The sequence below is a fragment of the Schistocerca cancellata genome, chromosome 6 (genome assembly GCF_023864275.1).
Source record: "Schistocerca cancellata isolate TAMUIC-IGC-003103 chromosome 6, iqSchCanc2.1, whole genome shotgun sequence".
Classification (NCBI taxonomy): Eukaryota; Metazoa; Arthropoda; class Insecta; order Orthoptera; family Acrididae; genus Schistocerca; species Schistocerca cancellata.
The window spans coordinates 115,487,922-115,500,958 of NC_064631.1; positions in this window are offsets into that span (position 1 = coordinate 115,487,922).

The following is a 13,037-nucleotide window of genomic DNA, read 5'->3' on the forward strand; positions in this document are numbered from 1 at the left end:
CTGTCACCAGGACACTAGATATGAAATCTAATGTCCCAAAAACATATAAAGTCGTAAGTTGTGGGTTTTGGAACCCGTCCGTGTAGCGGGTAGTTAATGATAGCGTGGTGGCATTCCTCGACGCGAATTTATCACACAAAATGTCTTAATATTTGTGGCAAGAGACTCTTACTCTGTGACAGACTAATTATACTGTTTCCCTGCAAAATATTGCTCTCAGATAATTGCACGTCGAGTGCCTAGTACGAAAAAGACTACGAGTGTTGCGCATACTGTTCGGACGAACCGAAATGGTACATTCGTTTCGACCACAACACACCAAAAGAAATGAACTCTATATCTTTGGGTGGTATTATCAACTTGTAGCGGTTCCTTACCCCTTCATAAGTAATTAGTTACTTAGGATGAGATGTGGAATGTCTCTGCCATTACACATTACTTTCTCGGGCATACAAACAGCGCAATTTCTTGTTTATGAATAGTTGCATGTGAAGGACGATTCGCAATGAAGAGGTCTAGCGATTTTTTTCTTCCCCGGCTTGACACCCGTATCTACTAAAGTTGTCTCGATGTCCCCATTTGGCTTTTTTCATCACCAGCCACAATCCCTGAAATGCAGCAATGAACAGTGGATATTGGAATGGCAGCAGGGAATATCTCATCGCCACGACTGATCTCATTCCCAATATCAGGAAAATGAATCTTTATAATAATAAACCACTTAGCCACACAGCCAGTCTAACAGCAATGTAGATCATCGGCTCAACATCATAAAAGTTTACAAAAATGTCCATATGCTTTTGAAAACTGAACATGCAAACGTTTCCCTAGGCAATTCCAGGATTAATTCGCTATGACGCGAACTGTAAAAACTTATACAGTACACTCGTATTGCCTGACGGAATACCAATCGAAGACTGCCTTTTGTATCCGGTTCCCGAGGCTGAATAGTACAGGGTTATTACAAATGATTGAAGCGATTTCACAGCTCTACAATAACTTTATTATTTGAGATATTTTCACAATGCTTTGCACACACATACAAAAACTCAAAAAGTTTTTTTAGGCATTCACAAATGTTCGATATGTGCCCCTTTAGTGATTCGGCAGACATCAAGCCGATAATCAAGTTCCTCCCACACTCGGCGCAGCATGTCCCCATCAATGAGTTCGAAACGGTAAGGCTTCTGCTTTAGCCTTTTCCGTAAGATTTTCCAAACCGTCGGCTGTGGTACGTTTAGCTCCCTGCTTGCTTTATTCGTCGACTTCCGCGGGCTACGCGTGAAACTTGCCCGCACGCGTTCAACCGTTTCTTCGCTCACTGCAGGCCGACCCGTTGATTTCCCCTTACAGAGGCATCCAGAAGCTTTAAACTGCGCATACTATCGCCGAATGGAGTTAGCAGTTGGTGGATCTATGTTGAAATTCGTCCTGAAGTGTCGTTGCACTGTTATCACTGACTGATGTGAGTGCATTTCAAGCACGACATACGCTTTCTCGGCTCCTGTCGCCATTTTGTCTCACTGCGCTCTCGAGCGCTCTGGCGGCAGAAACCTGAAGTGCGGCTTCAGCCGAACAAAACTTTATGAGCTTTTCTACGTATCTGTAGTGTGTCGTGACCATATGTCAATGAACGGAGCTACAGTGAATTTATGAAATCGCTTCAATCATTTGTAATAGCCCTGTATATTCACTTAATTTCAATGACACAAAAATCGCAAGTAAGTGATGTCGGCTTGGAAGTTAGCACTATAATGGTTTAAACTTTAACTTAATTTGAATAAGGCAAACTATCTACTAGCATCACAACCACGTTGCTGGTGTGAAAGATAGGTACGATTTGAGTAGCGAGTTAGCCTGTTTGCGCCTGCCGGCTGAGGGCGCGCTTGTGATTCGTTGTTTCAGCCCACCAATATTTAACTATGATGACGTGTATAAGCATTTAAACAGTAATATGAAGTAATCAAAGTTAAGCGCTTAGCGCCTAGCCTAGCTGTGTCTGTGCGCTCCAGCACGACACTGCATCTACTCACATCAGCTTTCACATTCTTCGTGACCATCTGCCACTTTGTGGGATGGACAAGTCTACCGATCTTTTTGGTGGCTAACTTAATAGCAGCATAACCCTTCATGTAGTGTATGATAAAACATGACAAAACGTGGGCTGAAATGTAGCATAAACACCATTAACAGTCAGTGTTCCATCGTGATCTGGATAAAACTCTCTTAGCCATGCTTGTGCAGTGTGATTTAGCCTCTCATAATGTAGTTCATAACTCATATTTCCTTACGAATTACTATTAATAATCTTGTTTAAAACCTGGCATTTTCCCGATTTACTATGCCTGCCCGAACAGCCGTGTGTTTTAGTGCACCCGCTCCCGGGACGGGGAGAGGCGCCGGCTCCTTTTCGAACACGCGTGGTGGGCCAATGACGAGACCCGCAGCGCCGGCCAGCCTAGATGTCTGTTTTAGGTTGCTTCCCACATCGCACTAGGTGAATACCGGACTGGCACCCACGTCCATTCTCAGACAAAAGTTACGCAAACTTCAAGAAAATTTGCTCAAACTTACATGTACAGGGTGATTCAAAAAGAATACCACAACTTTAAAAATGTGTATTTAATGAAAGAAACATAATATAACCTTCTGTTATACATCATTACAAAGAGTATTTAAAAAGGTTTTTTTCACTCAAAAACAAGCTCAGAGATGTTCAATATGGCCCCCTCCAGACACTCGAGCAATATCAACCCGATACTTCAACTCGTTCCACACTCTCTGTAGCATATCAGGCGTAACAGTTTGGATAGCTGCTGTTATTTCTCGTTTCAAATCATCAATGGTGGCTGGGAGAGGTGGCCGAAACACCATATCCTTAACATACCCCCATAAAAAAAATCGCAGGGGGTAAGATCAGGGCTTATTGGAGGCCAGTGATGAAGTGCTCTGTCACGGGCTGCCTGGCGGCCGATCCATCGCCTCGGGTAGTTGACGTTCAGGTAGTTACGGACAGATAAGTGCCAATGTGGTGGCGCTCCATCCCGCTGAAATATGAATTGTTGTGCTTCTTGTTCGAGCTGAGGGAACAGCCAATTCTCTAACATCTCCAGATACTGTAGTCCAGTTACAGTAGCACCTTCGAAGAAAAAGAGACCGTCCTGAATTTTTCCCTTTGCACAAACACCCATTGTCTGTTAACTGTTTATACCAACGTTTAATACACCACCTATCAGGAGGTTTAACACCATACTTCGTTCGAAATGCACGCTGAACAACTGTCGTCGATTCACTTCTGCCGTACTCAATAACACAAAAAGCTTTCTGTTGAGCGATCGCCATCTTAGCATCAACTGACGCTGACGCCTAGTCAACAGCGCCTCAAGCGAACAAATGTACAACTAAATGAAACTTTATAGCTCCCTTAATTCGCCGACAGATAGTGCTTAGCTGTGCCTTTTGTCGTTGCAGAGTTTTAAATTCCTAAAGTTGTGGTATTCTTTTTGAATCACCCTGTATAATTTACTCTAGATGGAGGCTGACGAGGTACGCTGATTCCGTCCTGGAGGGTGGGGTGAGCGGGGGTAAGGGGGGGGGGTTGTAGCAGACTGATGACCTTAGATGTTTGGTCTCCTTAAACTCATAATCAGCAGCAGCAGCCGGCATATTGTAGGGTGAAACAGTGACCAACGCAGTAAGGAAGTAATTATTTGTTGTCGTCTGTAGTCGCACTTTAATTTTTTTCTAATGAATGCCGGTCTCGGTGCCAAGTACCGTCATCAGGCCATCGCCTGGCAAGAAGTCGTAACCTCGCTCACTCAGTATGAAACTACTGCTTGTGTAAGCGAACCTGATAACTGTGTGGTAGAGTTGCCCTCGTGGTGGTACAAGGCACCGAAACCGGTATTCGAAACAAAATTAAAGCGCGACGCAAAAATTTTTCTATACAATATAAACTTGCTAACAGATTGATAGCTCTCAAAATTAGGTACAGATCTAAATTCGGTCGATGTGCAGTTTGTAATTTTGCAGTATAAAACATAAGAATAGCAGTACTAATTGAAAAGAAAAAAAAGGAGAAACATAAAGGAGGGTAAACAGTGCTTATATTTTTCAACATCTCACTGGAACAAGCGGATCTTACATCTGCCCTACCGTTTCTTAATAGGCATGAACCTGTTACAAACGGCGCTACAAAATTAATGAAAAATAAAATAAAAATGAATGCAGTATTTAGACACAGAAATTATTCACCCTGTTTATGAAAGACATGCCATTCGCATGAACTGAACAAATATCAGCTCACAAGCGAACATTCCCAACAGTCAATAAACGATCTCGATGAAACCTGGCGGGGGTGTAGACGGGGCAAAACGAGGGCAACGCTCGTTTTTTGTTTGTGCATAATTTCACTTTTAAATGGTAAAACACACCCCGAAAGGTAACTTGGCAGTTTAGATGTAGAGGGAATACCTTCCGAATAAATGAGATATAAAAATGTTTTTCATATAAAAGTTGATATGTAATTAATGTTCTTGAAAAGCGTGTAATAAATTTTTGTAATAATTTTAAATTTTGCTAAGTACCCCAAAATCATTAATTAATTTTGAAAAATTAAAACTTTCGTTACAACATAACTTAAAGAAGCTTTCCTGTGTAATAAACCTGCATTCTCCAATACCATTTTTGGAAAATAAACTGTACACAATTTGCTGTCGCAGTATTTTCAACAAAAGTAAAAACATTGAGGTTTGCCGATGGCGTTTAAATTCTGTCAGTGACAGCAAAGGACATGGAAGAGTAGTTGAGCGGAATGGATAGTATCTTGAAAGGAGGATATAATATGAACATCAATAAAAGCAAAACAGATGTAATGGAATGTAGTCGAATGAAATCATGTGATGCTAAAGAAATTAGATAATGAAACGATACACTTAAGGTAGTAGATGACTTGTGTCATTTTGGCAGCAAAATAACTGACGATGACCGAAGTAAAGAGGATATGAAATGTAGACTGACAACGGCAGAAAGAGTATTTCTGAAGTAGAGAAATTTCTTACCTAGCATATAGTGTTAGGAAGTCTTTTCGGAATGTATTTTTCTGAAGTGTAGCCATGTATGGAAGTGAAACACGGACGATAAATAGTTAGACAAAAACAGAATAGAAGCTTCCGAAATGTGGCGCTACAGAAAAATGTTGAAGAGTGTGTGTGTTGACCACATAACTAATGAGGAGATACTGAATAGAACCGGAGAGACGACAAATTTCTGGCACAACTGGACCAAAAGAAGGGATCGGTTGACGGGACACATTCCGAGTCATCAAAGATCACCAGTCTAGTATTGGAAGGAAGTGTGGGGAGTAAAAATGGTAGAGGGAGACCAAGAGATGGACACAGCAAGCAGATTCAGAAAGGTGTAGGTTGCAGTGGTTGTTCGGAGATGAAGAGGTTCGCATTGGATAGAGTAACACGGGGAGCTGCTTCCAACCACCCTTCAGACTGAAGACCACAACAACACCAATTAAAATATCTGAACATTCATCACTATTCTATTTATTTTACTTATTTCTTTTAAATTGTTAAGTTATACCTTCATAGTTTTTGTTTATCGTTTCACATAGGTGTATTTTGTTAACTGAAAATAGTAAGTAACTCATTATTAATACAGAAAATAATTACGCTAATGATAATCTGAAAAGAAGTGCTTAAAGCATGACGTTTTTTATACCATGTACATAATATGAACGAAATTTCGACGTCTGTTCAAAAAATTGCGGAACTTCACACATAAAATTTTTCTGCGATTACCCTTTACTTATCGTGCATGGTCTCCTTCGAAATACACTCCTCCACAATTGACCCACCTCTCCCGACGCCGTTTCCGTTTCCGGAAGCAGTCTTTGTACGCCTCTTGCTGGATCCCGCGAAGTGCCGTCTGCGAATTTTCTTTTATCGCGCCTATCGTTGCAAACCTTCGACCTTTCAAGGGGGTTTTCAGCTTTCGAAATAAAAAAAAGTCTACAGGAGCCACGTCTGGAGAGTACGTAGGATGAGGCAGCACAGTGATTTTGTTTTTTGTGCAATAGTCACGCAGCAGCAGCGATGAATGCGCGGGTGCGTTGTCGTGAGGCGAAAGCCACGAATTGTCTCGCCACATTTCAGGCCGTTTCCTTCCCACATTTTCTCGCTCGCAGAGCAACACGGTGCGATAGTACCACCAATTAACTGTTTGTCCCTGTGTCACGAATTAATGTTGACCTAATTCTTCAAAGTAAAATAAAACAATTAGCGTGGCTTTTTTTTTTTTTTGGTCTTGGAGAACCTTTCCCGGCCCGCTATGAAGATTGAGCACTGGTCTCAACATCATACCCGTAGACCCAAATCTCATCACCAATTATGATTGTCTTAAGGAACAACTCTTTCTCATTTGCACGATCCAAAAGCTCTTCACAGATTGCGACGTGAAGGTCTTTCTGGTATTGACTCATGAGCCGTGGGACCAACTTGGCAGCAACAAGATACATTCCAAGATGCTGTGTCAAGATTTCATGACGTGATCCAACAGAAATGTTACATTCCTGTGCAATGTCGTGGACAGTCAGTCTTCTATTGCCACGCACAGTTTCGTTGACATTCCTGATATGAGCGTCGTCGGCAGAGGTAGCAGGGCGTCCTGAATGAGGGTAGTCTTTAACTTTCGTCCGGATATTTTTAATGTGAACTATTCCTAACAGCGAGTACGGCTTAAGGACTCATCACCGTAAGCTTCCTGCATCATATTTTCTTGAGTGTCATGCAAACTTTAATGCAGACGCGTTGCTTCTCTAATTCTGTCATCTCGAAATTCGCAAACTGTACAACACAAAGTTCTGCTCAACACAGCACTGAACAATAACTAACAGACATACAACAATAAAAATTTCCAGCAGTTACACATTAAGCACACGGGTGTGCAGGGATGCAAACCGTATTTCACTCCAACACACCACTGACGAGATTACGACTGTTCCGTAATTTTTTGAATAGACGGCGCACACGACGGAGAAGGCAATATAAAACAAAATTCAGCAGAATTTCAAACCGTCAAGGTCGATCCTCTAAATATACTGATTTGTATCACGCGTATGTCAGTACATTGGTAAGCCTTAGCGAAGAGAATGGATTATGTACTAGTAACTGCAGCTTGAGTGTGGTGTCTCTCAAGTGAAGATTGACGCCATAATCATTCAGCAGAACTATATTTGAAAGAATTCTCACAAATTTCTTCCAACATCACCAGATATTTCTTGTCCTCTGATGCGACGCATAAAAACGTTACTTTTTTCACACTGACCACCATCCTTCTCATGGTTTTAAAAGACTAATGGTAAGCTTGGACCAAGAATTTGAGAATCTCTTCTTGAAACCTCAAATGTCCTTACTACAGCTTCGAAATCTGGTAAGCGAACATCTGAACAGCTCAAAAGATATTTGAAACATGTTTTATTTCCCAGTGAGGGAGAAATATCTGTTTTACTGATAGATCCTTGCGATGGTCAGTGTGAAAGAACTGTTGAGAGCATCGCATCTGAGAACAAGGAATTTGTTCACCTGGTGGTCCCAGAGGGCACAACCGTGGGACGTGTACACCTGTCGATGTAGGAAGAACTTCGTGAGCAGACTTTCAGGTCTAGTGATGTCAATTTCCGCTTGAGAAACAAGTAATCAAGCTGTAGTCATTAGTGCGTAATCAATTTTCTTCGCCGAGGCTTACCAATGTACCGACATAAGCCTGAAAGAAATCAGGATATTTAGAGGATCACTCGTGACAGTTTGATATCCTGCTGACTTTTTTTAATATTGTCTTTTCCGCCGTGTACATTATGTGACGAAATTTCACTTTATGTTCATGGTGTAAGAAACGTTACATTTTAATCATTTCTTTCTTATTATGATTATTGCAATTATTTTCTATTACAATAATAAGTTACTTATTATTTTCAATTAACAAAATATATTTATGTGAAAAGGTAAACTAAAAAACAAAAAAGTCACGAATTTAAAACGTAAAATAACCATTTAAAATCAAAGGAGTCGACTAGGGCACACTTACATGTGGCACCCGAATAAGATAATAATATTAACGTAAACAAAAAGAGACTAGTACACTATAAACGATGTATATCTCCGATAGGTTTTATAAAAAAGCGGATCGCTGACTGTGCACTGCCGCAGAGCCAAAGATACAGCTTCTAGTCTGAGATAGTAGTCTTGCAGTAAGAGAGCACTTGGTGCAGAGTTTTACGAGCATTGGAACTTAAATAGCGGCAACTGTTTATTCTCAACCGATACAAAAGAGTTACATGTTTGCATCCGTTACTGTCTTTCAAAGTAGTCACCAGCGTTGTGTAGAACCCGTTGCCACCGATGTGGAAGGCGTAGTATACCGTTAGCAGAGTCTGTTCTGTTGATGGTGCGAATCGAGTGGTCTACTGCATGTCAGATCTCTGGAACAGTTCTGAAGCGAATGCCACGAAGTGGTTCCTTCATCTTCGCAATCAAGTCAAAGTCACAAGGACTTACGTCCGGGGAGTATGGTGGATGGTACAGTACTTCCCAGTCCCATCGACCGAACAGAGCAGCCACAGCTTGCGCTGTATGCGCCCGCGCAGTGTCGTGCAAAATGGTGGGTGGGTTGCGCGGAAAGTGTTGCCGCTTCTTTCACAAAGCTGGTCGCAGCTGATGCTGCAAAAACGAACAGTAATACTGTGCATTAACGGTCTGCCGTGGAGAAACGTAATGCGTTAGGATGACACCATCACAGTGGTACGCGAGAATCACCATAACTTTCACCATACTGGGGCTCTGACGCACTTTCGACTTTCGCGGCGACCCATAATGACGCCATTAGTTGGATAGGCGTTTCAGTTTAGGCTCGTACGATGTGGCCCATGTCTCATCCAGTGTTGCGATACGGCGTAAGAAAGCCTCTCCTACGCGCTTATAGCGCTCCTAGTGCGTCTGAGAAGCGTCGTGACGCATCCATTTCTGCATTTCCGTCACGTCATGCGCAATCCATCTTGTTGCAATTTTTCGCAAGCCCAGGCGTTCCTTCAGGATGCGAAGCACAGTCGTATGCGTTAATCTAGTTTCGTGGGCGAGCTCACGAATCGTATGGCGTCGATCACTGTCCACTAACGGGGCAACAGCATGCACTTCTTCTACAGAGACGCTGGGACGACCTGCCCGATGCATGTCTGCCACAGTTTGCCGACCTTCGTCAACGCCACTGCTCTGTATGGCAATGCCGATTCGCCGCACGCCTCTTGAAGACCTTGATGACACTGTCGTGCTGTACGACCTCTGGCACATTCAATCTTGACCCAACTCCGTTTTTCCTGTTTCGAAAACATAGTGACACCGTTACGTCAGACCGTTCGCTCATGAGTGGCTGTTGTTCCCTCGATTGTGCGCACGCCGGTGACTTGGGACGGGCGAGTCCATTTGCTCGGAGGTATGGTAGGTATTGACATACCTATCGTGTGCTATCAGCGACAATAGTAGATTCCATTGCATAGTGTCTCCACAGCAGTGTTGCCACTATTTAAGTTCCAACCTACGTAGGTAGCTGTCTGTGAGTGAAAGAGGATGGAGTAGGCAGTTTTTGTGGTATGCTCTGTGAAGCCACCAATTGCTAGATTAATGTAGGTATGTCAATATTGTTGAACATGGAAGCAGAAGTCTTCATGCAAGCAAGGTAAAGATATTAAATAAGTATGATATTTGTTTTGCCAGCGCGTTAGTGTAGATGAGTTGGATTCTAATCTGTAATTGTTGAGTAACCCCAGTATGTACGTAAACTGACTTAATAAAAAGGCTAGTTAGATATTTCACTTTTTTAATGCTTGTAAGATTTCTTAACAGAGCCGTATGTAATTTGATGAATTGCATTTATGTTAGATTAGTGAGGTTAGGTAATACTTGCTGTTTAAATCTCATTGTTTGTGAATCAGTTGTGAGTAATATGACTTCAATTGCCAGTTTTTTTAAAGACAAACTTAACATACAAAATAATTTTGCTAAAAAAATCTGTGTTAGTGATTCTCCACAATCAGTACTGCCTCCTTGTCCAGGTCATATATTTTCGAAGAAGCTGAATTTTCTTAAGTGTACTCGTTTAACAGCAGAAGAATTTAATGCGCATTTCAAGTATTATGGCCAGCGTTGCACACTGATGAGACTGTAGCTAGTATATTTTTTCATGAGAGACCAGAATATATCGCGTTCCACCGTTGCTGCTTTAGACGCAAGGCAATTTAATTTGTTATGTGCACAGAGACCAAAGTTATCAGTTTTGAACAGGGCCAGAGAATTCAGTGCCTAAGGGGCTGAATGTATTTTGCAGTGACTGTATTTTTTTATTGGTACTGGGAGTTGCATTGGCCAGTCAATGTGTATGGAGTTTTTGCTGACAATAACACATGGTAAGAAAACAACTTGCAGTTACAACATGCTACACGATAATTCGAGTTTAGTATCCATTCAACAGTTCAGACACTCCTTCAACGTAATCGTAAAGATTTCCTATTGAAAGAACGTTACAAAAACATGCAATACATACAAGTAAAATTAATAATTAGAATAATAATGAATGTTTAGGTATTTTAATGGAGTATGTTGAAACTACTCCGACAGCACATTGTGCACAGCTTATTTTCCAAAAATGATGTATTAGAAACAAATTTTGTTACACAAGGAACTTTGTGGCTTGGAAGATTTCTAGTGTATGTTGTAACAAAAGTTTTCATTTTTCAAAATAAATTAATTGTGGTGGGGTATTTTGCAGAAATTAAAATAATTTCAAAAGTTGATTATATGGTTTTCAAGATCATTAATTACATATCAACTTCTATATGAAAAACTATATATCATCATTTCGAAGGTATTCCCTCAAAACCTAAACTGTCAAATTACCTTCCTGAGCATGTTTTACCCCTTAAAAGTGTAATTATACATAAACAAAAAATACGTATTGCACTTTTTTGCCCCGTATACACACCCGCCAAGTTTCATCAAGATCGTTTATTGACAGCTGGGAATGTTCTCTTGTCAGTTATAATTCAGATTAGTGTAGACCACTCGTTTCCTTCCTATGGTATCATCATCATTCCAATTGTAAACTCTGTTCGTAGCGAAGAAAATGAAACATAAAATGATTGCTCTGAAACGTCTTCATCAGTTGTGGAATATTTAATTTTTTGCGCATCGAACAGCTACAGAGAGTAAAATAGCCTCAGTTGACAACAGAATTTAGCTGTTGTTAATAAGCAAGACAGATCCGGAGTAGCGACTGAAGAATGTTCAGAAACAGTAACATTGGTATTTACCTCCGTTATTGTCGTTAAGAACGGTTTGTCTTGGACATGAGAGACACGGAACTAACCTCTGGTGCATTTAAATGGAAAAAATATTCGTCCACTAATCAGTGTGTGCTGCAAAAGTACATAATATCCTAAGGCGGCCTGTGATACATCTCACTGTGAATAATTTTCTCTTATGTCGGATGTGAAATTCAACAATAGTTTGTAGAAAATATGCATAAGTGCTTGTAGAGAGAGGCGTAACATCTGTGTGTTTGAAATAAAGTGAGAAAGCGCTGGTTGAAAATCAGTAAATGGGTCACTGAGCTGAATGTTGCTGTACCTGAATACCGTCGGACCGTAAATAACGCTCTCCTACGACCATCATTCGTAAATGTATGCAGTGGTATCTGTTACTTTATTCATGAGATAAATGCTGAACTTGCTGATTACAAATCAATCGTTGACATCTGTAACTCAAATACATATCATAGAAATTCTTCACATGAGCGGGATTCGAAACGTATGACATCGAACAGAACCACTGCGGTATAGCCGTTTGATGATTTCAACTCCGTAAAAAGGGTAACCATATGTTTCGTTACTGTTAAATGGATCAATGGTACTGGGTGATAATAACAAATGAGGTTCCAACGTACTGGAGGGGGATAGGACTATCAGCTTGGCTATTAAACATTATTATTTTCTTCCAACGTCCGTCACAGTTGCGATAATAGTCATTTCTTTGTGGTGACTAATTTCGGACCATCACGTTCTTTTTCAGCCGTAGCCTTATACATAAGTGTAATAGTACAGTCAACCAACGTCCATGTGAGCAACCAAATGTTCATTATTAGTAGTTAGAAATCATTAAGTGAATACAAAATGATGTTAAGTTTAAAATTTTGTATTCACGAAATGATTTCTAGTGAGGAATAATGAACATTTGGTTACTCACTTGTACGCTGGTGGACTGTATGATTACTCCTACGTATAAGGCTACGGTCTTAAAATGGACGTGATGGTCCGAAACAAGTCACCACAAAGAAATGGCTATTATCGCAGCTGTGTCGGATATTGGAAGAAAATAAAATTATTGGTTTGTTCGGAAGTTATGACGTATTTCTAGTTAATAAATAAATGCACGGTATATAACACTGAGGTCACTTTATTATTTTTCAAATGTACATTGAAAAACTTCCGCACGGCTTTCGGTAGTAGAAGTTTTATTATTTTCAGTTCTGTGCTGGACAATTGATCCTCACACATTGTTCTGTTTGTTATTTATTTAAAGCTTTATGTTTATTCACTTACACAGAATGAACTGTAATTACGGGGGAAATGAATTGAGCACAGTCTCATTGAATTTGTAATTGTACATTAGCCTGAGTTAGTTAAATGTGTAATGAAGGGTGAAATCAGTATTAAGAGCAAAACTATTAACACATGAGTTTTCTCGAACGTAGATTACAGAAATAATGATCTCTGTGTTTCCATATGACCGACTTCACTACCATTATCGATATAACTGAAAAGAGGTGTATGGATGTTCATATAAACATCTACTTTCGCTAGGTCGCTACACGTTAAATATCTCCGGTAAAATGTTTCTACATATTCGACGGTTGTAACTGACTGCCGTGACTTGTCACAGTTCTTATACTTACACGATATAGGTCCCTTTTTTCTAATTACA